This window comes from Sparus aurata, chromosome 14 (genome assembly GCF_900880675.1).
Source record: "Sparus aurata chromosome 14, fSpaAur1.1, whole genome shotgun sequence".
Classification (NCBI taxonomy): domain Eukaryota; kingdom Metazoa; phylum Chordata; class Actinopteri; order Spariformes; family Sparidae; genus Sparus; species Sparus aurata.
In genome coordinates, this window is record NC_044200.1 from 24,980,802 (window position 1) to 25,008,185 (window position 27,384).

Genomic DNA, 27,384 nt, shown 5'->3' on the forward strand with positions numbered 1-27,384 from the left:
AGGAGGAGAGAGGAGGAGAGAGGAGGAGAGGAGGAAGGAAGCCTGCTCAGTGTTTCTCCATATGTCCTCGGATACTGGAGAAGCCAAACACAGAGGAGTGGAGTCATTAAGTGAAGAGAGGAGGAGGAGGAGGAGGAGGAGGAGGAGGAGGAGGAGGAGGGGGAAGGAGGAGGAGGAGGAGGAGGAGGAGGAGGAGGAGAGGAGGGGGACAAGGAGGAGGAGGAGGAGGAGGAGGAGGAGGAGGAGGGGGACAAGGAGGAGGAGGAGGAGGAGGAGGAGGAGAGGAGGGGGACAAGGAGGAGGAGGAGGAGGAGGAAGAGGAGGGGGAGGAGGAAGAGGAGAGGAGGGGGAAGAGGAGGAGGAGGAGGAGGAAGAGGAGAGAGGAGGAGGACGAGGAGGAGGAGGAGGAAGAGGAGGAGGAGGAGGAAGAGGAGAGGAGGGGGACAAGGAGGAGGAGGAGGAGGAGGAGGAGGAGAGAGGAGGAGAAGAGGAGGAGGAGGAGGAGAGGAAGGGGACAAGGAGGAGGAGGAGGAGGACGAGGAGGAGGAGGAAGAGGAGGAGGAGGAGGAAGAGGAGAGGAGGAGGAGAGGAGGACGAGGAGGAGGAGAGGAGGACGAGGAGGAGAGAGGAGGAGGAGAGGAGGACAAGGAGGAGGAGGAGGAGGAGGAGGAGGAGGAGGAGGTGGAGGAGGAGGAGGAGGAGGAGGAGGAGAAGGAGGTGGAGGAGGAGGAGGAGGAGGAGCACGAAGGCCCTGATGGCTCAAACAGACTCAGTGTTTAGGAAAACCTGCTGCAGGTATTCAGCTTCCCTGGATTCAAACCAAGCAGATTTTTATGAACATTCCTCTCTGGAATAATGACAGTACGCTCTGAAACTGGACCACAGACGAGCTCGCAGTCTGCTGTCACTCTGACAACAACTGGTTCTGTTTAGAACATTTCAGGGTTCTGTGGCTCGGTACGTATCTGTCACCTTCAGGAGGTTCAGTTCATATGTGTCATTATTATCATTAATGTTATTGTTATTATTACTGTCACAAAGCTCCTGTTGCCTTGTTGGAACACATTATTCTGATTTAATTATCCGTAATATTAAGATAATAACTAATAACCCTCTGGTGGCCGAGCAGGTTGTTGTTGTTTACATAATCCCATTTAAAATAAGAATGGTAGTCGCTCCAGTTTTCATCCTTTCTGTAGCAGCTCAGACTTTCTTCTGTTGCCTGATACGTTCGTACGTGTGTGATGACGTCATCAGTGCATCTCGCAGTTTTGATTAGTGTGAGTTTGATCAAGTTTTATTGGGCCGTCAGTGGACGATGAACCATTCAGAACCGCTCCACACTGATCTGTAGCTGCAGCTGTCAGAGGAAGCAGAACCACTTCTCACAGTGGAACCATTAATGGACCTGTAGGTACAGTCTCAGGGATCCACCAGAACCCTGCTGCCTGAACCGACCTGTGACTGTGACAGTGAGATACAAACGTCTCCACGATAATATTCACAGCAACGTTACTGTTTAAAATCAAAGTGCTGCCGCTCTGAGTGCCGCGCTGTCCGACTGAGACAATAGGCCATTTATTGATGAGAAAACCATAAACAAGGAGTCTGTCTGTGAAAATACTTTGGGCCTGGATCGCAGCAGCGAGCACTTTGAGTGACTCATGGAAATAGGCTGAGTATGGATGGGAAAAATAACACACAACAAAGAGAGTAATTCACAATAGAAAGGAGAGAAAAAAACGGAGCAAACGCACAACAGATGGAGGCTGTAATCAATACAGCAGCTTCACATGTGCAGCAGCCTGAAGGGAAGAGAAGCGTCTTTCCATCCCAGCGAGCGCGAGGAGAACCGGAGCAGGCGAATCTCCTCTGGAGTCGCTCGTGGGAAAGATAAGATAATGATAAATACGTTAACGACGACGAATAAATACGTCCAAGTAGATTTTCCTGCACAGTCTCGGAGGAGGGAAGAAGCTGCTTGTTTCTGCAGCGACAGGTAAAACCCTGCAGCTCACCTGGTCACCTGACACACTGACGGGTTTTATAATCCCAGTGTCTTTAAATGTTTCTCGTCATCGAGCCTTTAACGACCCGAGGCGGAAAGTTACGTAAGACAACGAACAATAATACACAACAAAAGTATTGAAATGAAATCATACACTCAAAACACGTATGAAAATCAGACATTATTATCATATTCTACTAAATAAAAACAAAACTTATTGATCAGAATGATTTCATGAAACAAGAACAAAATATTTCTCAACACTCCCAAACTTATTTTAGCTGTTTATGTTTGAGTTTTTTTTTAGATTTTTCATCGTTTCATAACTAGGAAGTTCACTTCGACCTTCCTGTTGTAACCAGAGAGGTGATATCCAGTCTCAGATACACAGCAGAATATGTGGAGGTGTTCAGTATCACACACAGATCAGCATCACTGTCAGACTTTCAGCTTCTACTACACTTTTTCCTGAGCGCGTCCGCAGAACACTTCTATAAAAGATTTGACATTTTGAGAGAACGGCCCACTGGGGACACATTTATTTGGAAAGTTTAGTCGGTGGCTCTCGTCTGTTGATCTTCTGGTGTCAGATGTTAAACAGTAGAGTATGTGGGTTCACACACTCTGTGGTCGAACAGACCACATATTAGACTGTCGCTGCTCCCACGACACTGGATCACAGTCTGGGTGTCAGATGCTGGTCCTGGGTGGAGGGTCGGGGGTTTTTCGGCGGTGGTTGGTGGGCGGATCTGTTGGGGATCGAGGAGCCTCGGAGCTCTGCCAGCTGATGAAAAAACCCCGTCTGCTTTAAGTTTTAGCAAGCATTTTCTCATAATTACATTGTCTCGCTATGCTGAGCTGGAGGGTTTGGGGGTTGGGGGAGTAATTGTGGAGGTGGGTGGGCATCTGTGCAGAGCCTGATACCATTAAAGTCTGCCTGAACGGGGGATTGTCCTGCTGAAGTGCAGGATTTGGCTCCTCGGCTGTAAAAGTCACAGTTTCAGCGGACCTTTGGCAGTCCCTCTGAAGGTTTCAGGCAATCCAAAGCCACTTTTTCCTCTTTCTTTCTCAACAGAGACATGCTAAAAATAAAGAAGGGGCTTTTTAAAGAGTGTGGCTTTTAATGGCAGCATGTAAAAATCTGCTATGTGTTAACAGCTTCACTGAGGCAAACCAAAAGACATGCCTTAGCAGCCTCAAAACAAATTGGGATGGCAAATGACGAAGCAGGAGTCTTTGGATGGAGGAGGTCTTTCTTTCTTTCTTTCTTTCTTTCTTTCTTTCTTTCTTCTGTGTGTTTGATCAGGAGGGTGACGCCCTGAGACTTACGCACAGAAACACAACCGATCCCAAACACTGAAAAGATGTAAAATAAAGGATAAACCTTGACAAAGCTCCAGTGTACACACACATATATAAAGGAGACAAAGATGTCGTCACTGTACCAACAGCTCAGCCTCGTGTTGTCGAGCGCTCGCAGTCACGGTTCTGTCCCGTGTTGAATCAGTCGCGTGACGTCGCTTCATGGCGTGACGCTCGAGAGCGCAGCGTGACGCTCGAGAGCGCAGCGTGGGTCGACACCGTGAATCTGAAGCTCACGGTGAAGGGAAACCATCAGCGCCACCAACAGGCCAACATTCACTAGTCCAACAGCTCGGGGGAAGACAGAATCAGCCTAAGCTAACATGCTAACTGGTCATGGCATTATGCTGTTTGTTGGCATTTTAACATGTTTACATTAGTAAGTTACCGTTAGCCTAGCCTAGCCTAGCCTAGCCTAGCCTGGTGTGAGAACAGTTTATTGTATTTACATTTGACCGGCTGCCTCGGATCCTCTGAGACTTCAACATGAATGCACGAACGATCGGCCAAACGAGGCTGACGAGGGTTCGTGCAGGACGGAGGCCTGAAGAAGATTCAGGTCGGCAGGCAGGAAAGCGGCGTCGCCAGGCTCTGAGACGATCGGGGAAGGTGAGGCACATAAATGCGGATCAAAGCTCCACATCTGGCTCTTTAACAGACATGTTGACATGTTTGGCAGCGTGGAGGTCTCTCCAATTATACCCCCTCTCATTTTCCCACCAGGTCTAATAGTTAACTGTGGACCGGTGGAGCTTAATGCTGCAGTTTCGGTCAGACGGTGAACTCATACAGGATGTCTGATGAAATAAATCACTGGATCTGTTTCTTATATTTAAAGCGCTGCAGCTCACAGAGGACGGAGGAGTCACTCGATACGTTGCGTCAGATCCCAGAGAGCTGATCCAGTGTCGTCATCCTGGACAGGATTCAGATCCTGTAGTGAAGTACAAATACAACCAAAATACTCGTCACACGCAGAAGTTCATTTCATTCATTTGAATGGAACTATTGAGTTAGTCCTCATCAGACAGCGCTGAGGGAAAAAAGCACTTTTCATTTGTTCCCTGAGACGGTTTTTGTTTTTGTTTACCTGACAACGATCCTGAGACGGTTTGACAGGAAGTCTGGACGCTGATCGCTGCTACAGAGTCAGAAGTGTGAAAGAGATGTTTAGATATGTTTTTAGCTGCATTTGTGGCAAAACAACAAAAAATGAGTTCGCGTTCGTGTTCGTGACGACTAAACCAGATGTTTCTAACTAAAACTGTAGATTTCTTTCCAAGTCGTGTTTGTGTCAGCGTGAAACAACCTGTGATGGGAAGTCAGGACGTCTTCAGCTGTGAGTCAACACTGTTAATGAGACTGTGGGACCGTTTCTATAAGTGATCGTAGCAACAACAAAAATATGTAGATATTTTCATCGTCAGCCGTGTTTATTGGGAGAGCAGCTGATATTTTTCACGAGACTTTAAGATTTTATTTTGTGGCAAAAAAACAAAGCAAAACTGATTTTTATCGGGACGTCCAGCCGGTCCGAGGTGTCTCTGCTGACCCGGACCAGGTGGGTTTTGTACCTGAACCTAACCGGAGCAGCGGCAGTGTTGTGACATCATCACACTGAAAAGCTAAATGAACGTAAAGCTGCAGCCCGTCTGAGGTTTGCAGAAACATCGTCTCGGGGATTGTGTTGCTGTGGCGAGTGTTTAACAGCAGCTCCAGGGTCCAAACGCTTCGCCTGTGTTTCCTGTGTTTGGACTGAGAGACGCCCCCTAGTGGCAGCAAAGACAAATGTGAGTTTAGTTTGACTCCTGTGTCTGCATCATGGTCGTTACAGTGCAACACGATGCAGAGAAGCTACGTTCACCGTGTATGTGCGTGAGGCCGGCGGGATAATCAGGCCGAGCTGTCGGAGGTGTTTCTGTGTTCTCTGCAGGGAAATCTGGGTTGTTTTACCCCCATGAAGGCCTGATTGGTTCAAACCCTGAGGTCTGCTCTGTTGTGGTTTGAGCCTCTTCAAAGCTTCGCTGTGCGCTCAGCTCGCAGGAATGCACATTACTGGACTCCTGCAGAGCCGCAGCCAGGTATCCCATCAGCCACCACATGGCTGCTGTCAGGCTGCGCTGGTGGGAAAGTGCAGCGCTGCCTCACGTCGGGACTTCGATGGAGGTCACGGAGGTGAAACGGTGACACTTTCCTGTGTGGGACTCTGCAGCTGCAGGGTTTCCTCTGAGCTGACGCACGCTGTTTTATTTTAGTGTTCCTGTGAGCAGAAAGGAATATGGCGTTTATTTTTAATGTGCTGTGCTCTAAATATACAGCTGCCATTTCTTCCACTCTTTCCTCTGGGCTCAAACAATGCGTAAGAAATGTGAAAACATAAAAGCTTTGTTTGGTTTGCGGCCTGTGGAGCTCCACACGGCGTGCATCGTGTTATTTCCGGAGCTGGAATGCGTACCACTGGATATTCTGGATGTGTCATGCAGCGCAGGCCGCCCGCCGCCGCCGCCGCCCACGCCTGCAGCGGGGATGCAGGCAGCGTCTCGTTTGATGTTGACAGCAGCCGTGATGCAACCGGGTGTGTTCCCTCCGGCCCACCAGCTGACGCATTTCACTGGGAAACTCCTTCCAAATTCCCAGAGCTCCCAGTGTGCAGGGCCGGGCCTGGACAGCTGCCACGACCGCGTGGGTCCCGACTTCTTCTGTGGTCGGCATGACAAGCCACAAATGTATGTTTGCAGTCAAAAGGCTACAGTCTGCTGAGTCCAGTCGCAGAGAAGAAACTGAGACGAGAAAAACCATACACATGAAAACTAACACATCAGAGGACGTGAGAGATGAGAGGAACTGAACATGTTGACTTCAGTCTGATCACTTTCCCTTTTCTATGACTCAGTTTGGTTTCATTACTTTTGATTTATTAAGTCATAATCCTGACGGGATCCTGATCCTCCTCCTGCTTCTGTTGATATTTATAAATTGTGCATAAATTAACCTGAGTGGAAAAAACTTAAAAAACAACAAACTCAAAATATCACAGAAGGTTTAAAGCTCAGCTGAGGCGGAAAAACTGGAAACACCAGACGTGTGTGCAGCGACGATGAGGAGGCTTTAACCTTCCTCTCTTCTTCTTCTTCTTCTTCTTCTTCTTCTTCTTCTTCTTCTTCTGTGGTGGTTTAATGACTCACACTGGAGAATTAGCTCCACCTGCAGTTCGTCTCCGTCACTCAGCTCCTGATATTCACAGAACCATATCATGGACGGAAACATGCAAATATTTATATTATCTTCCGCTTCACGTCGAGGTCCGGTTTGTCCTGTCGGGACTTATTTTCCCGATAATGACCGCCGTTCTATACATTATCCCGCTTATTACACGGTTACTGGCCAACACGAACACCCCCTCATCTGCACTGTGCAGTATGTCTGCACAAAGGTCACTTCTGCTTTTGCACACATATTTATTTTCTGTATTTAAAATCTACATAAAAAAAAAAAATCAAAAACGAAACAAAACAAAAAAATGCTGTTAATTTTGCACTATATCATGTAAATATGTATATATGTCTATTTATTCCTTCCCTTTTTAAATTTATTGCTTATTTTTGCTATTGTTTCTGTTCTTGTAATATTCTGTTACAAACAAATTTAAAGGATTTCTGATTCTGATTCTGAAAGAAAACTTGACACAGTGTGTCTTTATACAGTTTATTTGTTACCGTTCAGTGTTTTTCAGCAGAGAAATATAGTTCACCAAACAGACGCTGTTTCACTTCTCCCTCTTTGCTGCTTTCTCTTTTTCTTTTCGTGATTTTCCAAGAATATTAGTGAAAGTTAATGTGAAACTCATCCATACTGGCGGCCTAGGAGTATGTTTTTCTGATATGAAGTAAACTACAGATCAGCTGACGTCACTTAGCGACCGAAGACGCTGCGGTGAAAAGTGACCGGGACTACTTGCGGAGCAAAGATTTTAGAGCGCGGAGTGATACGAAACATGAATCAGAGGCTAAAAGTCACTTTTCTTGATGACGGTCAAATATGCTTAGCAGCGATCAATCATACGAAAATAACTGACCGGTGAACGTTGTGAAGGCTCATTCAAGGTAGAGTCTGAATCAGCCCCAGATCAGAACACTGCCCCTGCAGGCTGGTACAGTAGGCACAAGGCATGATGGGTAATCACTTCATCCTCCTCTCTTCTCATCCTGATGAATCTGGACTCATCAGAACCACAGGACCTTTCTCCATCACTCCAGAGTCCAATCCTGATGCTCCCGAGCAGACTGAAGTCTTTTCTTCAGACGAGCTTCACTGATAAGTGTTTTCCTAAAGACTCCACAGCTGTTTAGTCCCAATCCCTTCAGTTCTGTTCACATCGTGTGGAAATGTTCTGACTGTCACTGTTGAACACAGTCGTGAGTTCTGCTGTTGATTTGTTACGTTTCAGTGATCTCCCATCATTCAACATGTTTCTCCGACCACGTTTCTTCCTTGAAGATGAAGGTTCACCACGATCCTTCCAGGTTTTAATAAAGCGTCGGACAGTTCTGACCCAGTTTCAGTAGTTTCAGCAGCTGCTCAGTTGTTTTCTTTGCATGATGCAGGACAATAATTGGACCCTTCAGAACCAGAGGGACATCTTTTCCACCACCACAGGATTTGTGTTCTGACAGGTTGTTGAAGAATCAGAAGCTTCACTGCATCAGTTAGTTCAGTCACTGGTTACCAGCTGAAACATATAAATCACTGTAGTACTGATCCAGTGGAAGGTTCTGACCCGTTTAGATCCAGCTGAACATCACAACCTCTGTATGATCTCAGTACATTCTGCTGAGACTATTTATCTTTGTTGTTTTACCTGCAGGAACGAGCTTCAGCGCTGCGTCGTGTCCTGAGGGGACGAGATTTAAACTGTACAGTAACGTCTCATAAAGTCAGCGTGCAGCGTCTAATACGCTCTCACTGCACAGGAACGTCTTTAAACAGTGAATAATTGATGTTTGTGGGATGAGTTTCCATGCAAGAAGAGGACTGTACACTTTACGACACGGAGCAGCTCTGTGGTCTCGTATGTAACTCCATCCTGTGGGTTGTCATGTCATCATAGCTGTATTCTCAAGTGCTAAGTAGACACAACATTTTAGTGGAATTACTCTGCTCGTGGTCATAAAAGAAGTCGAGACGCTGCCGCGCCTCTTCTGAAAAACTAAATCAGGCACAAATTGCTTGTTCTGGGCAAAAGTGTCTCGTAAAAAAACAGGAAAAAACAGCGACAACACGAACAACAAAGCTACAAGAATCATTTTAGTTTCATTCAGTCTCATTTTATTTGTCATTAAACTGTTTTATCTGCAGGAGAAGTCTGAAGTCTCGTGGCGCCGAGAGGCTGAAATGTCCGAAACAGCAGACAGAACACGAGGCGCCTCTTTTATTCCTGACCTCTGTGGGTCCAGGACACACTGCACCTGTTCGGACCAGCACCAGCCTGAGCAGCAGAGTGTCCTCAGTGTATTTCAGCTGTTCTGGTGTGAACATGCTGTGATTATCCTCTGGTTCAGTTTAACCACAACAAACTGCTCAGTGAGGGTGAGAGAACATCAGGACTTCAGACACCTGATCTGACGCCACAAACACAACTGGAAAATGTCCTGACATCTTGTTAAAACAACCTGACAGGACGTCTCATTAAGAAGATCCACTGACAGGACGTCTCTTTAAGAAGATCCACTGACAGGACGTCTCTTTAAGAAGATCCACTGACAGGACGTCTCTTTAAGATCCACTGACAGGACGTCTCTTTAAGAAGATCCACTGACAGGACGTCTCATTAAGATCCACTGACAGGACGGGTGAATGTCCGGCTGTCTCGTCAGACACATTCAGCTTTGACTCCACAAACACAATCGAAAATGTCCCGACATCTTGTGAAACATCTGCTTCTGTTGTCACTGTCCTGGTAGGAAAATGTCCTGACATGTTGTTTAGAATATCCTGCTGCAGCTGGAAAATGTCCCAAAATCTCAATTAAAAAATCCAGCGTTGTTGCCACGAATCTGGCTGGAAAATTCAGACGCGTTGAGAAGAATATCTGAAGTTCTGGTCACTAACACGGTGAACAACGTCCAGATAACTCATTTAAAATCATCCAACGTTGCGTCACCTCCAGCAGAGCCGGTCTGTGAGATAAACTCTCGCTGCAGTCAGTCAGAGAGGAGCCGTGATGCTACAGCGGCTACGCTAACCTCCGGACGAGCCGCCATTGTTGTTTTCAAACCAACCGTCTCTGTAAGCGTAAATCCTGAAGATGACGTCAGACAGGAGACGAGGCCCTCGGCGGTGACAGTCGACTCTTCGTCAGAGTTTCCAGTCTGAAACGTCTCTGTCGCTGCAGAAACACTCCCGCTTTATTTTGAAAGGCTTGTTTTGTGTTGGACTGCGGAGCAGAAGAATCAGAACAAGAGGCGACTTGTTGGAGTTTTGTCAGACGGAGCTGCGATCGACTCACATCCAGCAGCTCCGTGTTGTTAATCTGGATCCTGCAGACTCACAATGTGAAGGTTATCTAAGCAGTGAAATAATGGAATGTGTAATTTAAGGATACGTCCTAATCCTTCACCCTGGTGTCAGTGCCAGGGGAGCCTTTAAATCCCTTTCCTGGTATCAGAGCCATTGATTGATCCGCGGATCATCATTCATCATTCGGCTGCGCTCTGTGTTCCCGTTCCATATTCCAGCCGTGGCTCGCCGCCAAAAGCTTTTAGGCTTCGTTCTGTTTTAAAATATTCCAGACTCTGAAGAACTCAGACCTTCCAAGCGTGAATATCATGGGAACATTTCAGCGTTTCCAAAAGACCTCCACATGTGCTCGATGTCCGACTTCACAGATTGACCAAAGACAGAAGCAACTTTAGAGGAATATCTGATTATTATTCCACCGCCGAGCGTTCAGCACAGAAACACTCCAGAATGTGTCTTTGTTCTGAGTTCTCTCCTCGGTGTCTGGAACAGCTCAGCTTTTAATCACCTCATATACAAACACAGTTTTAAGTGCATGTGATTTCATCATTCTACAGTTTCAGATACATTACACACTGACATCCAGCCGGTTTACACCAGGCAGGAGCACCAGTCTCAGGTGAGCCAATCAGAAGTGGACAGCACGACCAGCGAGACGCATCACGAGCCAGCCAGTCCAATCACATGTGGAGGTCAACCACGTGTCTATATCAAAGAAGAAGAAGAAGAAGTCTGTTCTGATCTACTGACCAGTCACCTCAACACCACCAGACTCCATTAACAAATGTAGTGATTTTAAGAGTTGTTGAGTTGGAGACACTTTATAAACTCTGTGAAACTCTGTCTCTGGCTCATTCTGCATTATTTGGACCTTCTTGTTCATTCAGCAAATGTTCTACATGAACTTCTTTCTGTCTTTGAGTAGAAACATGGAGTCTGTTTGTTTCACTGAACCAGTAACACATCATCACCAGACTCCCTTAACAAATGTGTCAGTTTAGTGAGTTGTTGAGTTGGAGACACTTTATAAACTCTGTGAAACCTTCTTGTTCATTCAGCTGATGTTCTACATGAACTTCTTTCTGTCTTTGTGCAGAATCATCATGTGATGACCAAACATCCGCCCGTCTGTCCTTCTTTGACATCAGTCTAATGCCATCAGCTTCTTATCTGCGTCTGAGCTCCTTCCTGCTGATCAAACTCACTGAATCTCATTAAAAGAACATTACTCTTTAAATAACAGCGTCACAGCGACTTGTCTGACCCTGGAAACACAACGTGTCCTTCATTTGAAGAATATATTTAAAAGCCTTTAATTGACTTCTGAAGCAGATTTTAATTAACTTTTTCCTCAATTTACAAATTAATTTGATTTGATTTTCTCTCTTTTTATTCCTCCCTCATGTTTTTTATTCATCTCTTCTCTTTCTTGCTTCTTTCTGTGTTTTTCTGAGAATCACTTGAAGCTTTTACTTCTCAGACTTCTTTACTTTAACTTTAACTGTTTCCACCTTTATTTTATTTTCTGTCTCCAGCGCTGACATTAGACACCCCCCTCTGTGTGTTTGTGTTGAGCTTGTTAATAAAGTTTTGGTCGTTCAGAGTGAGCTGAATCGTCCCTCAGAGATCAGGCGTCTGATTGGTGCGTTCAGGTCGCCGCTCACAGCTCGGGGAGGATCTGTATTCAGATTTTTATGAGCAGACTGAGGTCGGGGGAATTCACCCTGATGAAGTGTAAACTCTTCATGAGGGACTTGATCAATATTTTCTTTGGGCTGGTATCTGATGATGCTCGCAGTCTATTTGTGTCAAAACACGGAGCTGTTTTTAGTCGTATTAAATTCAGTCTGAGCCGGATGAACTGGGAGTTTCCACACAATCCCTCAGTGTCACGACGAGCCGAGCGGGCCAAGAAGATGATGTAGTGAAATCCTGACAGCAGGATCCTGTCGCCGCTCCAGAACACTCACATTATACACTGAGTGTGCAGAACCGTCTCGGGTCTGAGCACGGCTACGTATGGATCACACAGACGCCAGGACCTAGAAAATGTGAGGAATGAAAGCAGCTGAAGGTCCAACGTGAAGAAACAACCGTCAGACAGACTGAAGATGTTCTGCTGCAGCGTGTACTCTGTAAAGTAACTAGTTACTGAAGTACATGCAGCGGAAGTATAAAGTAAATTACCTCAAATCTTACTTAATTACATTACTTGAGTTAATGTACTTAGTTACTTTCCACCACTAAGCAGACGTACATCAGGTACTGCAGCAGATGAGATTCTATGCCCGCCCTCGAGCCTACAACAGCCAATGAGTGAGCTCTCTTCTTCCTCTTCTCTGCTGAGCCAATCACACGCCAGCCTCCAGATGATTGATGCATCATGCAGCCAATGAGAGTTCAGATGCAGTAATATATAGTTTCTATCAGGTTTTAAAGCCCTCAACTTGGAAATGATGCAAGTTCATGTAGTTTTCTGTGTTTTGTTCTTTGAATATTTTGTTTTTCCAGCTCAGCTCTTGTTTATCTGCACAAAGTTACTGTGGAGAAGGAAATAAAGAACTATAATGAGTTTCTGCTGCTGTTACTCTCAGGCAGCGACTCTGAGGATATAAAGTTGTATTTATTTACCAGGCGACTGATTATTTAGTTATAAAAACATGTGTTTAGTGTTCATTTTCAGTAATACAGAACTTCTGACAGTTTGAAAAGAGCCCAACATGTCTGTACTCCAAATGATTCAACAACAGCTTCATTCACCTCAGACTGGACTGTGAGAGACGATTACAATCATTTTATTTACATTTCCAGGACTACGATGATTTTATTTTGATTGGAATTTTCCGTGTCAGTCAACAGAAAGCTCAGATATAAAGTTCAGCTGTGCAAAGTAACTCAAGTACTGTACTTGAACAGTGAATGAAACCAAACAAGGCAGCGAACCAGTAAAAGAACTGGAATATTCATGAAAAGGAGTCCAAGGCAAACACACACACACACAGCGATCCTGTGATTCATCGATGGCAACAATAGTCTGAGAAAAAAGCCGTCGACAACAAGCGTCAGCTCGGACCACACAGGGAGCGAGCACACAGGACACATTCACAGCAACCAGCCGCTCGGCATGTGCAACATTTGGTTTGGGATCAGTGTTAATAAGCAAATTGTTGTATTATGATTTCAAAGAGGTTTCACAATCTGACTCGTATTATGAATGAGTGCTTCTGGCAGACGGACGGAGACGTCCTGATTGGTGGATTTATGTAAAATGGCTGTTCTCTGGCTGTTCTCTGGCTGTTCTCTGAGCGTCTCTGGTGCTGCTCGGTCCACCGTGCTGCTGGATGCTTCTCCTCATGTTGTAAACAGTCCTGTTACAGGGTTCCATGTTTAACAAACTTATTGGCATTTGGGGAAATGAGCTTTTTGTAGTTTGACCCAGAGTCAGTTCCACCGCTGTGTGTCCTCCACAGACATAGAGCCAAGAAATATTTAGCCTAGCTTAGCACGAACTGCCAGCACAGCCACAAAACAGCATGTGAAAGTCCAGTGAGGTTACATTGTTAGTATTAGCTGCATGAAGCTACCTTTATGTTAGCTGTTTGTCTTTAGCCTAGCTTCACAAAAAGACTGTAGGGAGAGGGAAACTGTTAGCAAGTGTCATATATACATGACCTAAATGTGACTACAACTAAAAATCATTTTTGTCTGAAGAGTAAAATACTTGACACAAAGAGATAAATATGCTGAATCTGTCTTCTTTAAACATTTGTCTGTTGTCTCTGCCAGTCGACACGCTGAAGAAATGCTAATCATTTCTCCTTAAAGTTGATGTATCACACTTCTACACACTCAGCTCTTCTACGCAGTCTTCTCCCGGTGTCTCCGCTGTCGGCTCCACTCGACCCTTTATAAGAATTTATACCAGCACACACACACATCAGTAAATTACCTCTCCCAGCATGCCGAGCAGCCAGAGTACAGATGTAGGCCTAATTATAGAGAGTACTCCTGAAAGAAACTAATCCTCCCCGGTCTTGGAGAGCTTTCAGTCCCAGAGGAGGCTCCTCGACTCATCAGCCCGTAAATCAGCGCTCCATTGGCTCGGGCTCCACTTCCTGCCCCCACGGCGGGCCTCGCACTCTCTGAATCACCTCGAACCCAGAGGACTGGAGCCGCGGGGAGGCCAGGTATATTTGCTTATCTTGCACTGTTGGATACGTTGGAATCTGTGCAAAGTTTTTTAGGTGAATATTTTGGGCCTTTTGAAATGTAGACCTGTGAAAACTTCCAGTCCCACACCAGCGCTGCCGACTGTGGGCTTTTTCTAACCGAGTGTGAAACACGCGGCTGCAGCGCTCCGAAGAAACCGCTTCAAGTCTGTTCAAGATTTAGAGCTGACAAAGACGTTTACTCACGACACCAAGAAACAATAATCAGAGCGGCGTTTCCTCTTTGTGCTTGAGTTCAGCAGAAAGGTGGATACCTAAACCTTAAAGGTGCAGTACGTAAGAATTAACGTTCAAAACATTCAGAATCAACTCAAATTATCAAGACAATGTGAAGAAATACCAGTGTGGACATTATGTCAAAGACGTCTGTGTGTTGTGTTGCAGAGATATCTATGGAAGTTAGCATGCTAACCAGCTAGCCGAGGCCTGAAACCTCTTTCTCCCAGCAGTCCAAACACCAACCACCATCTTGGTAGTCCAGCTAGCTGCACACCTAACTGAGCTAACAAGCTAACATGTTAGCCTCAGTCTGTTAGCATGACCAACACGATATCATGATCTGTGGCTCACTACATTATCTCGCCACATCTTCTGCTAACCTTTTGAAACACATCAGCTCGCCGTCCTCTCAGTCAGCAGTGAGAGGACATAAACTCCCAGCAGCTTCACCTGAGCAGGTAATAATCAACTTTGATTCACACCTGCACGTCAGACTCCTTGAAAACGTCTATTCTTCTGCCGTCAAAGCTGAGCCGACACACCCGAATCAAACCGCCTCTCAGACTCTGCAGGTAATTGCTGAGCTGTCAGGTGAAAGTCTTTGATGTTCAGGGGAGCGTTTGTTTCGCTGATCATCATCATTGTTCAGTGAGCGCTACATAATAACAGGGAGGCTAACACATCCTGCAGGCTAACACTGGCTGTTTATGATATTTAGGACAATTAAAGCTGAACATCCCAATTAGCCTGCAGAGAGTGGGAGCATTGTTCCAGCGGGCCACAGTGGATGTAATGAATCTGTTTATGGTGTCTTTGTAGTGTCGAACAGGGAGTGGTCACATTAAAGTCAGGGTGAGATCACAGGGAGCCAGACGCATTCCTGACGGACTGAATATTTGTTCTGTGATGAGGGAAAGTCAAAAGCATCAAACATTCAGGCTTTTATTTTAAATGAGCTGGTTCCAGCCGCTCCCTGGGTCAGACTGAGGGTTCCTGTATGGACCCATCCAGTACAGCGCACACACCAGACGGAAACTTCATGACCAGAGCCCCAAAAACGAGCTGTTTTACTAGAATATCTGAAAAACTGCAATAGAAATGGTCCCATGGTGACACAATTATAGTTAGTATTGTGATGTTACTGCTCTCAACTACAATAGACACTTTTCATTTCACTCTAAAACATCATTAATCATCCATCCAATCATTCCTCAGATCCTACGATGGCCGTCGCTTGATTGAAAGCTCATTTGACCAGTCAGGAGCTTCTATGCCCATCCTAGAGCCTACTATGGCCAATGAGAGTAGACAGGAGACCCACTGTTTGTTCCCTCCCCTCTCTCCTGAGCCAATCACACGCCAGGCTGCAGATGATTGATGCATCATGTAGACAGTGAGATGTCAGATCCAGTAATATATAGTTTATATCAGTTTTTTAAAGCCCTGAACCTGGAAATTATGAAAGATAATGTAGTTTTATGTGGTTTGTTCTTTGGATTGTCTGTTTTTCTGATGTTTTATCTGCACAAAGTTAGTGTGAATAAGGAAATAAAGAACTATAATGAGTTTCTGCTGCTGTTACTCTCAGGCAGCGGGACATAAAGTTATATATTTATTTACCAGGCTGAATAATTCATTATGAAAACATCTGTTAAGTGTCATTTTCAATGATATTGTCATTAGAGTTAACTTGGGCCATCGAAGACAACATGACGTGGACTGACTGTGTTTTCCAGCTAAAAGAGGCAGTTGGTTAAAAAAAAAAAATCAGCTTATAAACGTTCATAAGAGCCCAACAACATGTCTGCAGTACAAACGGTTCTACAAGCTTTGAATTGACTTTGGACCGGACTGCGAGAGACGTTTAGGATCATTTCACATCATTTTCAGGAGTGGTAACACAACGTTGGTTTCTGATCGATGCCAAGATGTGACATTGTTCAGCAGCACAGTTAGTCTTTACAAACACTATATAAATAGATATTTGACTCCACAAAGAGCATCTCAGTCTCTCCTGCAGAGCTTCAGTGTGAGACTTTTCAAACAGACCATCCAGACGCATTAAGTAAGTGCTGCGAGGAGTTTCTGTTGGCTCCGCTGAGCATCACTGAAGTGTGGGTGGTTTCTCCTCATACAGACTCTCAGTCAGTCCAGCGGGCCACAGAGGCCACGCCAGCGCCGGTCAGAGCCAAACACACTTCTGCTCTTTACTCAGTGAACACACACACACAGCCAGATACACCTGAGAGCCAATCGAACGGCAGATTAAAGCTCTGGACTCGACCTGAGGAGACGCGTCCACTCTGAGGCCGGATCAGTGTTTAACTTCAGAGCCGGTCACGAAAAGACTTTTATGTCTCCTGTTATCTGATGGTTCACAGCATCAGTATCATCTGTTAGCACAAGGAAACACCTCTGATGACAGGAATAAATACATGTGGTGAGAACTGTAGGAGTCAGTAGTTTTGTTTCTTGTATATTTACTGTAACATTTGTCCTGACGGTGGCGCTAAGTGATCAATTTTACTGTCCAGTTACTTAATCAGAGCTCACTACAGAATAAACAAACATTGATACTGTTTAATGGAAAGAATTCAACATGTATACAATTGACAGACGTCTGAAATCGAGACATTTATAATATCGGTCGTATCAATGAAGCCAGGCTGCTTTCAGTGATTTACAGGAGCAGCATGTAGATACCACACGGTGCAGTAGGTGGCAGTATGTACCAGTAAACACCAGGAACAAGGAGAAGATCACGACGTACAGTAACAGAGAGGTGTAGTCTGTAGTCCTGAAACCAGAAATCTGTTAGCATGTTAGCATGTTAGCACATCCTGTTCCCTCATCTCAAAGTCTGTGAGTGTGTTGAATGTGTTTTCAGTTAAATGTGTGAAATAAGGTGTGTGGTTACAACAGGTTGAACATATTTACATGTTTTGTTCTCCAACATAAATCATCATTAAATGTCCCACAGTTTAATTCTGAAGCTCTTCATGTGTTAAAACCAGTTAGCGGTTGCTAACGAGTGTCTGAATGAGACTACAGAGGTTGTCGGGGACATTAAACGTCCTCACAGCGAACACGGAGACTCATCTACTCACTAGTCCGTCTTTACAGGCCACTTTAGTTACACACTGTTCTAACTCTGACTTTACAACTTGTACATTGATCAGTTTATAGAAAACCTGGATAGTAATTGTGCAGTAAGACTCTTAGTGGTGGTGACGTTTCAGTCATGTGACCGTGATGTCGTCTGTTTGTAGCCTAACATTAGCTTCTTACTGCTACACAGTTAATTTAGCTTCACACATCACAGAGTGGAGTTCATCTGTGGAGATTATCTGGATCAACAGAACCTGGACGGATCAGAACCTTGAGATTATTTTCTTTAATAATCCAAAATCTTATTCAGTAATCACACATTATCTTGGGAAAATAACTACCTCACTACTGGTGCCTTATTTTACAATCAAATATATTGAATTGATAAGTAATAATTTATTATTAGAAGTTACACTGCGTGTTCAATTTGTCTGTTTCAAGTCTCTTATTTACGAACTTCCACCGACTCTGCACAGGATCAGCCGCTCATCGGCTGCAGCGGCCATATCGCAGTCGAGACGGGCCGGTGGAATCTCAGGATTAGTTTACAGTTATTTGTTTAACTTCTCCACCACATCTCAGAGGGACATATTGTGCTTTTACAGGCTGTAAAGAAATATTATAAATATTGTATTTATACAGTTTCAAGGAGTGAAGCTGCTGTCGCTCCTGACTGACCGGACGGAAAGAACAACCTAAAACTTCAATTCTTTCTTTTACTGTAACTCAAAGAGTCGATGTACGCTGGGCTCCTTAAAACTCGTCAGACGTCAGAGGAAGAAATCCCCACACCTTAGTCACACTGTGTACATTTTCCCACAATCCCCTGAGGTTAATGACGCGTCGTCATGTGATGTGTCGTAGTCTGCTGGCAGACAGAGGTGTTACCTTCTGATTCACCTGCACTCGAGAGGGAAACTGCGTCAACACGTCATTCAGGACTCTGCTGACATCACTTCCTTTACGCTCTGTGTTTAGCATCCAGCAGCTATTTTGGCTTGTTTGGCTCCAAACAGCAGCAGCTATTGTTCCTCATACGAGTGCAGTAAAAGTGGTGAGACCTCAGCAGAGAGAAGCTGGAGCTGGAAAAACACATAAAGAGCTCAGTAACTGACTCTGGCAGCAGCAGCTTTTATTTCCTGACATGGAGGCTTTTTATGACCTCTGTCATTTTGGTCTGCGGCGGTGTGCCTGTGGTCAGTCACTGTCTTCCTCCACTTATCCTCCGTAATTCATCACTTATAGGACTGACAGACGGAGAGCGCAGAAACTCTCAATACGAGTCCATACGACAAACTGTGTTTCATGGCAGTTCACACCTGGTGTCAACATCCGCCCTGAGTGACCCCATCACAGGTGTGAAAGGCCCCGTTTCAGACCCGATCACTCAGACCACATTCAGAGGTGGCCGAGGAGGAAGAATAAGAAGAAGAAGACAACTGATCCGACCATTGAACCGGTAACACCAGCACCAGACTCCCTTAACAAATGTGTCAGTTTAGTGAGTTGTTGAGTTGGAGACACTTTATAAACTCTGTGAAACTCTGTCTCTGACTCATTCTGCATTATTTGGACCTTCTTGTTCATTCAGCAAATGTTCTACAAAAAAACATGGAGTCTGTTTATCAGTGATGGAAGGATTTGTATTATACGGAGCAGGAAGTGACATCACATCAGAAGCAGGTTGATGTCAGGTGTGACTGGTTGTTCTGTCCTCTCTCTCACTCGATGTCGACAGAATGACTCTTGATGAGATTAAGTGTTAAAACCTCGCTGAGCTCGGCTGTGAAATGTCTGACGTGCTACACAAAGTAGTTCCCAGTGTTGTGAACAAAGCCCTGCTCAGTTCTGGGTCACGGCGATTACATGAATGCGATGGATTCTGGGATGTTGAACATGCTCCGACTGAAGGCGGCTCATAAAGACGTTCCCCCTGCAGAAATACCTGCAGACAGGTATGCACCACATGAAAGAGATCCTCTTTACTGCTAACAGTGTAATTAAAGTTGGCCTGGAGGCTTTAGTGTGTGTGCACGTACACACACACCAGCTGCGGCCTCAGACACCGACAGCACTAAATATTTACAAGAGGAAACTTCAGCGACGTGAAGCGTGAGCGCGTCGGCTCTGTGTGGTCTCGACGCATCGCGCGGCTCGTACCTGTCCGCCCACGTCGACCAATCCCGGCCCAGAATTCCCCCTGCATGCTGTAATGCGTGTTTTGGGTGTCTGTCGGTGACACCGCAGCGGCTCCACCTGATCACATGGATGTTTGTTTCCCAACAGAAGTTCAGGAGGGAACGCCGCTCAGCTGGAACAGCCTCGTTTGCATGAAGTCAACATGGCAACCGACGAGTTTGTTTCTGTTTCTGCTGTTCTGAGGTCTGATTTACAGCGTCGTCCGTGTGTCGCCGCCGCGCACACCTGTACTCCCTTCATCTGAAAAAATATTGTCACGTTTTTAATGATGATTTCTGCAGTTTATAACAAAAGAATTACTGAGGACTGAAACTGACTAAATAAAAAAGTTAATAAATAAATGTGCAGAAATTATGTTCAGTAGAAAACAGGCATTCATTAATTTATAAAATGTGACATGAATTAATATTTCTATTTTTTTTTATTTTTCTGTATTTTGTGTAAAAAATCTCTGATGTCAATTGAATAATAAGTTGAGTCCCGTCTCGTCTGCGTAGAGACACAAACGTGGATGAAACTGAAATAATGAAGCTTTTGAAATTAATAGGGAGATGATAGATAAATGAATATGTAAATAAATTAGTCATAAAGTCATGAACGGTAAATTCAGTGCAAAAGTAAATAAAGAATAATGAAGTAAAATAAATACAGACAGACATTTAATTGTGTAATTTTTAGCCCTGTATTTATTTTTGCTTTTGGCACCTTCAGGCCTCCGTACTGTGGTCTTACAGAGCTGAAGCCCCGCCCCCTTCAGGTTCCCTCATGGGACCTTATTACATAAAACCTTTGTCTGCTAGTGAATGAAGAGAGAGAACTCCTGTATTGATCCTGTTTGAACTGTGTCGTGAATCACACAGATGAAAGACATTTTACAAATACACAACACAGTAGCAACACACAGAGGCACTTCTTTGTCCCGCTCTTCAATATTAGAGCCTTTTGTTCATTCAGCAGACGTTCTATCACCAGACTCCTTTAACAAATCACTCAGTTTAGTGAGTTGTTGAGTTGGGAGACACTTGCACTGATGTCAGTACAAACTTTGTAAACGGCAGTGATCCATCAGTTACAGTCACTATGATTGTTTCTCCTCACAGATCACAAATTAAACTTTGACTTTACATCAAATCTGATTGAAGTTTTAAAGATGTGTTTGACTTTATAGAGCTGCCATTGTTGAGTTTTTTCCCTGCTCCTCTTCTTGTTGGATTCAGACGCTGCAGAGGAATCTGACAAATTTTTATTTCCACATGAGAGAAGCGAACAGAGGAGCTGCACTCGACTAAACTGTGAAATAATTCAGAAATGTCGTAAAATAACACAAAAATAAAAAATTCTCAGGATCTGAAACCACTGCTGGAGGACTTGGAAGACATTTTTACGTCCCTGCCTTCAGAAGTTAAACTCAGCCTGTAACTGGTGGTTTATATGTTGTAAAGTGAAGTAGAGTCCACCACCTCCACCTACAGTGTGTGTGCATGATTTTTATTTACTCCCTCAGTTAATTTCAGAGCATTCGCTGAGCTGAGTGGGTGTATTTCATCCTGAACGTCTTCCAATCCGCTGTAAACTCTGGCAGGCTGGCAGACGAGACCTCACTTCTTTTATTTCACAGATCTGGAGCCTTGAAAAGAGTCCTTGAACATATTTTTCTCACATATTTCCTGCAGAAGACTTGAGTGTACTCAGTGTGCAGATGAAGACGTGTGTGACGGAGGAGGCTGCTGAGTGTTTGTATCACTCCGCTCTGATTGAGCACGTCTTAAAATAACTCCACGCTGAGGGAGCCTCAATTAATTTTTCCACACCACCACTGAACAAAACTTTCCAAGAATTATGTAATTTCATCTGAGGCCCAGAAAGCTCCAGCTCACCTCCACACAGCGCCCCCTGATGGAGGAAGGACCAAACAGCAGGAGGTTTCAGTCAGCGCTGCACACCTTCATCTGAATAAAGCGCTGTGATGTCAGAGGTCCTTCATCTGTACATGGATTTAAAAGCATGTTAAACTTGTTCTTATATAAAATGATCCTAAACATCTCTCACAGTCCAAAGTTCATCCAACACTGGTGTTTGAGGACAGACATGTTGTTGGGTTTTGTCAATAATCTATAGGAGTCTGAACACACTGAAATATTTATTTATTATTCTCAGTAACAGGAGCAGAAACTCATTATAGTTCTTCATTTCATTATCATTAACTTTGTTCAGTTCAGAAACAAGAGCTGAGCTAGGAAAACATTTATTATCCAAGAGCAAAACACAGAAAACTACATGAACTTGCATCAAATCCAAGTTGAGGGCTTTAAAAACTGATATAAACTGTATTATTGGATCTGAACTCTCATTGGCTGCAGGATGCAACAATCATATGGAGGCTGGTGTGTGATTGGCTCAGCAGAGAGAAGGAAGAAGAGAGAGTGGGTCACTTGTCTACACCATCACTCATTGGCTGTTGTAGGCTCCAGGGCGGGCATAGAAGCTGATATCTGCTCAAATGAGCTGTCAATCAAATGGCGGCCATCATCGGATCTCCTCAGGTTTGAGGAGACGGATGTTGTTGATGCTCGACTGAAACACACTTCATTGTTTAGTCAGCAAAACCCAGAAAAAAAGGGAAAATTCCCTGAAAAAACATTATCAATATAGCTGATCATTCATAGTTTAATTGATTGATTAAAAATAAAAATACAGTAATTTTTGTGCAACAGGGGGCGCCAAAGACTTTTTTCTGTTAACAAATACAGTTGTGTTGATAAAAAGACATTTATTTAATGATTTTCTTGTGTAAATGTCTAAAATCATTACGGTATATAATTATTTCTCTTTCTCCACCATTCTGTTTCATTTTTCTACATTTTGAGGTCAGTTTGATTTAATTAACAGAGACTGTTGGGTGTTGGCGGAGGTATGCACTCATCTTAAAACTTGACTCAGTCTTTTGTGGCTTCCTGAGTTCTCACCTCGACTGTCTGTCTTTCTTCTTGAATCACAGTTTTGTTTAAGTCGAATAAAGAAAAGACGTCTGGAGTGAAATAAAATCCTGAGAGTGCTTCAGAGTTCAGCTCGGCTCGTTGTCTCAGAGGTAGGTGGACCATGCAGAGGTATTTCCTGTTGGAAACTGGTCTGGTTGGAAGATGGACTTGAGGTCAGACTGTCTCCTCTGAGACATCACAACACTGACCACCCGTCAGACTCGTCTGTCTGTCACCAGGAAAAAAGTGTCGGGTCAAGTTCACAACCAACAAAGTTTACAGCAGATAAAGAGTCAGTGAATGCCACACAGGTGGAGGAAGAAAGACTGTGTCAACAAAATGAGACAATAGGTCCTAAAGGTCCAGAGAAACAACTGATACACAACAAAAACAGTAAAGAAATGCAGTAGAGGACATTCGAGGACTATCGAGGACAGTAGAGGACGTTAGAGGATGGTAGAGGATGGTAGAGGACAGCAGAGGACAGTGGAGGACAGTGGAGGATGGTAGAGGACAGCAGAGGACAGTGGAGGACAGTGGAGGACAGTGGAGGATGGTAGAGGACAGTGGAGGGTGGTAGAGGACGGTAGAGGATGGTAGAGGACGGTAGAGGACAGTAGAGGATGGTAGAGGACAGCAGAGGACAGTGGAGGACAGTGGAGGACAGTGGAGGATGGTAGAGGACGGTAGAGGACGGTAGAGGACAGTAGAGGATGGTAGAGGACAGCAGAGGACAGTGGAGGACAGTGGAGGACAGTGGAGGATGGTAGAGGACGGTAGAGGACGGTAGAGGACAGTAGAGGATGGTAGAGGACGGTGGAGGATGGTAGAGAACGGTAGAGGATGGTAGAGGATGGTAGAGGACAGTGGAGGATGGTAGAGGACAGTGGAGGATGGTAGAGGACAGTGGAGGATGGTAGAGGACAGTGGAGGATGGTAGAGGACAGTAGAGGATGGTAGAGGACGGTGGAGGATGGTAGAGGACAGTAGAGGATGGTAGAGGACAGTGGAGGATGGTAGAGGATGGTAGAGGATGGTAGAGGACAGTAGAGGACGGTGGAAGACAGTAGAGGACGGTAGAGGACAGTGGAGGATGGTAGAGAACGGTAGAGGACGGTGGAAGACAGTAGAGGACGGTAGAGGACAGTGGAGGACGGTGGAAGACAGTAGAGGACGGTAGAGAACGGTAGAGGATGGTAGAGAACGGTAGAGGATGGTAGAGAACGGTAGAGGATGGTAGAGGATGGTAGAGGATGGTAGAGAACGGTAGAGGATGGTAGAGAACGGTAGAGGATGGTAGAGAACGGTAGAGGACAGTAGAGGATGGTAGAGGACAGTAGAGGACGGTAGAGGACAGTAGAGGACGGTCGAGGACAGTGGAGGACGGTAGAGGATGGTAGAGGACAGTTGAGGATGGTAGAGGACAGTAGAGGACGGTAGAGAACGGTAGAGGATGGTAGAGGACGGTAGAGAACGGTAGAGGATGGTAGAGGACGGTAGAGGACAGTAGAGGACAGTAGAGGACAGTGGAGGACAGTGGAGGATGGTAGAGGATGGTAGAGGACGGTAGAGGATGGTAGAGGATGGTAGAGGACAGTGGAGGATGGTAGAGGACAGTAGAGGACGGTAGAGGATGGTAGAGGATGGTAGAGGACAGTGGAGGATGGTAGAGGACAGTAGAGGACAGTGGAGGACAGTAGAGGATGGTGGAGGATGGTAGAGGACAGTAGAGGACAGTGGAGGACAGTGGAGGATGGTAGAGGATGGTAGAGGACGGTAGAGGACAGTAGAGGACAGTGGAGGATGGTAGAGGACAGTAGAGGACAGTAGAGGACAGTGGAGGATGGTAGAGGACAGTAGAGGACAGTAGAGGACAGTGGAGGATGGTAGAGGACAGTGGAGGATGGTAGAGGACAGCGGAGGATGGTAGAGGACAGTAGAGGATGGTAGAGGACAGTAGAGGACAGTAGAGGACAGTAGAGGACAGTGGAGGATGGTAGAGGACAGTGGAGGATGGTAGAGGACAGTGGAGGATGGTAGAGGACAGTAGAGGACAGAAGAGGACAGTAGAGGACAGTGGAGGATGGTAGAGGACGGTAGAGGACAGTGGAGGATGGTAGAGGACGGTAGAGGACAGTGGAGGATGGTAGAGGACAGTAGAGGATGGTAGAGGATGGTAGAGGATGGTAGAGGACAGTGGAGGATGGTAGAGGATGGTAGAGGATGGTAGAGGACAGTAGAGGACGGTGGAAGACAGTAGAGGACGGTAGAGGACAGTGGAGGATGGTAGAGAACGGTAGAGGACGGTGGAAGACAGTAGAGGACGGTAGAGGACAGTGGAGGATGGTAGAGGATGGTAGAGGACAGTAGAGGACGGTGGAAGACAGTAGAGGACGGTAGAGGACAGTGGAGGATGGTAGAGAACGGTAGAGGACGGTGGAAGACAGTAGAGGACGGTAGAGGACAGTGGAGGATGGTAGAGGATGGTAGAGGATGGTAGAGGACAGTGGAGGATGGTAGAGGACAGTGGAGGATGGTAGAGGATGGTAGAGGATGGTAGAGGATGGTAGAGGACAGTGGAGGATGGTAGAGGACAGTGGAGGATGGTAGAGGACAGTGGAGGATGGTAGAGGATGGTAGAGGATGGTAGAGGACAGTGGAGGATGGTAGAGGACAGTGGAGGATGGTAGAGGATGGTAGAGGATGGTAGAGGACAGTAGAGGACGGTGGAAGACAGTAGAGGACGGTAGAGGACAGTGGAGGATGGTAGAGAACGGTAGAGGACGGTGGAAGACAGTAGAGGACGGTAGAGGACAGTGGAGGATGGTAGAGGATGGTAGAGGATGGTAGAGGACAGTAGAGGACGGTGGAAGACAGTAGAGGACGGTAGAGGACAGTGGAGGATGGTAGAGAACGGTAGAGGACGGTGGAAGACAGTAGAGGACGGTAGAGGACAGTGGAGGATGGTAGAGGATGGTAGAGGATGGTAGAGGACAGTGGAGGATGGTAGAGGACAGTGGAGGATGGTAGAGGACGTGGAGGATGGTAGAGGATGGTAGAGGATGGTAGAGGACAGTGGAGGATGGTAGAGGACAGTGGAGGATGGTAGAGGACAGTGGAGGATGGTAGAGGATGGTGAGGAGGGGAGAGTGGAGGATGTAGAGGATGGTTAGAGACAGTGGAGATGGTAGAGGACAGTAGAGGATGGTAGAGGACAGTGTATGATTTAGATGGGTAGAGGATGGTAGAGATGGTAGAGGACAGTAAGAGGACGGGTAGAGGACGGTAGAGGACGGTAGAGGATGTAGAGACGGAGGACGTAGAGGACTGTAGAGGAGGTAGAGGACGTAGAGGACGGTAGAGGACGGTAGAGGACAGGAGGACAGTAGAGGACGGTAGAGGATGGTAGAGGACAGTAGAGGACGGAGGACTGTAGAGGACGGTAGAGGACGGTAGAGGACGGTAGAGGATGGTAGAGGACAGTAGAGGACGGAGAGGACGGTAGAGGACAGTGGCGGACGGTGGAGGACAGTAGAGGACGGTAGAGGATGGTAGAGGACAGTAGAGGACGGTAGAGGACAGTGGAGGATGGTAGAGGACAGTGGAGGACGGTAGAGGACAGTGGAGGACGGTGGAGGACAGTGGAGGATGGAAGAGAACGGTAGAGGATGGTAGAGGATGGTAGAGGACAGTAGAGGACGGTAGAGGACGGTAGAGGATGGTAGAGGACAGTAGAGGACGGAGAGGACGGTAGAGGACGGTAGAGGATGGTAGAGGACAGTAGAGGACGGTAGAGGACGGTAGAGGACAGTGGAGGACAGTAGAGGACGGTAGAGGACGGAGAGGACGGTAGAGGACGGAGAGGACGGTAGAGGACGGTAGAGGACGGAGAGGATGGTAGAGGACAGTAGAGGACGGAGAGGACGGTAGAGGACGGAGAGGATGGTAGAGGACAGTAGAGGACGGAGAGGATGGAAAGGACAGTAGAGGACAGTAGAGGACGGTAGAGGACGGTAGAGGACGGAGAGGATGGTAGAGGACAGTAGAGGACAGTAGAGGACGGTAGAGGACGGAGAGGATGGTAGAGGACGGAGAGGATGGTAGAGGACAGTAGAGGACGGTAGAGGACAGTGGAGGACAGTAGAGGACGGTAGAGGACAGTGGAGGACAGTAGAGGACGGTAGAGGATGGTAGAGGACGGTAGAGGACAGTGGAGGACAGTGGAGGATGGTGTTCATTGTTCTAGGAAGAACCCAGTATTTTTGTCTTCTGGACTGGAGGGTGAATGTGTTGAATGTTTAACATCCTCTGAGACTCACATACTTGGAGGTCAGGTGACGTGGAGGACGTCCACGTTAACGTAACGAGCTTGCGTCCTCTCTGGTTGACGGACACATCTTCAGAGTGTTTCTCCGCCTCCTCATTTCTTTGTTTTGGGTTCGGGACACAGAACCGACCCAGTACCAGTAATGTACAACAGGAAGTGTGATTATTTCCAGCTTGTGTTCATGTTCCTGCTCCGGCAGGATCATCGGACACATGGAGGAGCTGCAGGTCGGAGCCCTGCTCGGCGTAGTTCACCTAGTTTTCGGAGGCCCTCGGCTCGGCACAATACCGTCTCTGTTGTGAAGGGTAATTATTTGGAAAATGGCTGGCGACCACACCTCAGCCTCCTCTGACAGCTCCATTAAATTTGACGTGGGTGTGCTGAGCGCAGGAATAATGATCACAGTGAGCGCTCGCTCCGACCGATCCACATGTTAGC

At 46.0% G+C, this 27,384-nt stretch overlaps 1 long non-coding RNA gene across 4 annotated transcripts in view; it reads left to right on the forward strand.

Moving 5' to 3' along the window:
* The window catches only part of LOC115595829 (uncharacterized), a 92,050-nt gene that overhangs the window by 61,486 nt on the left and 3,180 nt on the right, over positions 1 to 27,384 (forward strand). For 2 of the 4 annotated variants that reach the window (XR_003986793.1, XR_003986794.1), the window contains one exon: positions 10,487 to 10,648. The exons of the other annotated variants lie outside the window; for them this stretch is intronic. This is a non-coding gene — a long non-coding RNA (uncharacterized LOC115595829). Of the gene's footprint in view, positions 1 to 10,486; positions 10,649 to 27,384 lie in introns of those variants that run through there. 4 annotated transcript variants of the gene reach the window in all.